Source organism: Camellia sinensis, chromosome 5 (assembly GCF_055761805.1).
Source record: "Camellia sinensis isolate YWXY chromosome 5, ASM5576180v1, whole genome shotgun sequence".
NCBI lineage: Eukaryota > Viridiplantae > Streptophyta > Magnoliopsida > Ericales > Theaceae > Camellia > Camellia sinensis.
The window spans coordinates 191,350,129-191,351,851 of NC_138965.1; the positions used below are offsets into that span (position 1 = coordinate 191,350,129).

At 36.2% G+C, this 1,723-nt stretch overlaps 1 pseudogene; it reads left to right on the forward strand.

Moving 5' to 3' along the window:
• Positions 1–393: 393 nt before the first annotated feature.
• LOC145791970 (GDSL esterase/lipase At3g48460 pseudogene) lies at positions 394–843 on the forward strand (annotated as a pseudogene).
• The last annotated feature ends 880 nt before the right edge of the window (positions 844–1,723 follow it).

The following is a 1,723-nucleotide window of genomic DNA, read 5'->3' on the forward strand; positions in this document are numbered from 1 at the left end:
TGTAAAGTGATTTGGAAGTTGTACTTTTAAAACCAATGTATTTTTATTTTATAAAGTTCACACGTGTAATTGATTTTAGATTTTCTCTTAATAAGAATGTCTTTTAGGTAATTTTTGATTCACTAAAATGAGATTATTATTCCTTAATCTTCCTATTAAATGACCATTCATTTGCAAATAGTAAATGATGATTCCATTTAGGGAAAATTAGTCTAAGGTCCCTCTCTCATTTTTAGTAATGGAAGAGATCCACAAAATTATTTTTTGATGTCTAAGGTCCCTAAACATATATCAGAGAAATTTGACTCTTTGTCTCTCATCCTCTCCTCTGCTGTTACCTTTCAACCACAACCACAATCACAACCACAACCACATGCCGGCCCCTTAAAGAAGATGTACGCGTTCGGAGACTCGTATACTGACACTGGCAACACAGGCTCCACCAGCGGCCCAAGTGGCTTCAGCTATGTATCGAACCTCCCTCACGGTTGCACATACTTCCACCACTTCACCAACCGCTACTCCAATGGCCGTCTCGTCATCGACTTCATAGCACAATCCATGTCTCTCCCATACTTGCCTTCTTACCTCCATCTTATTAATAGCAACGATAAGCCATCATCAATGGGTGTCAACTTTGCTGTTGCTGGTTCTACTGCAATAATACACAGTTTCTTTGTGAAGAACAACCTCACACTCAACATCACTCCTCAGTCCCTTCAAACCCAGCTCACTTGGTTCAACAACTTCTTAGAGTCTCAGGGGTGTAGAGGAGGAGGAGGCCCCACAACAACTACCACAACCACCCAATGCAATGCAACGATCAATGATGCTCTCTTCTAGGTTGGTGAAATTGGAGCCAATGACTATGCTTATACCATTGGATTTACTAAAACTGAATTTTCTGTGACGATTAGAAATTTGGGAGTTTTTTCAAATTTATCTGATTGTTCAAATTTCTCTAGTGGGTCTCTAGGTTGTTCAAATTTCTCTGGTAGGTTTTTGGTTTGTTTAAATTTCTCTAGTTGCTCAAATTTCTCTGGTAGGTCTCTGGGTTGTTCAAATTTTTCTGGTTGGTCAAATTTCTCTAGAAGCTTTGTTATTGCCTCATGCTACCTCCAATTAATCATTTGTCATGTTGTGTAATTGTGTCGATGCTATCAAAGTGCTTTTGTTTATATGGCTATCATGGTGCTACTACAGCTACTTATTTGATGTAGAAAGAAGATGATGATGATGATGATGATGATGATGAAGGCTATCAAAGAATTTCTCTGGAGGAAGAATTTGAATTTGAACCTAGAGAAATTGGTCTAAGGTCCCTCTCCTATTTTTTGATAATGAAATAGATCCACAATATTTGAATTTGAATTTGAACACAAAGAAATTTGAATTTGAATTTGAATTTGAATCCAGAGGAAATTGGTTAAAATGAATCCAGAAAAATTTGAATTTGAACCTAGAGAAAATTGGTCAAAATGAACCCAGAGAAATTCTTTGGGAAGTCCAGAATTTCTCTGGATGAAATTTCTCCAGATGGGAATTTCTCTAGAGGTGAATTTCTCTGGAAAGTCCAGAGAAATTCTCTGGATGAAATTTCTTTGGTTCAAATTGAGGGATTTTAGACATTATGAAAATATTTGATATCCTTTATACTATAAAATCTTAATACTAAGGACCTCAAAAAAAAATTCCCTTCCATTTATGATTCAATTTTTATTAC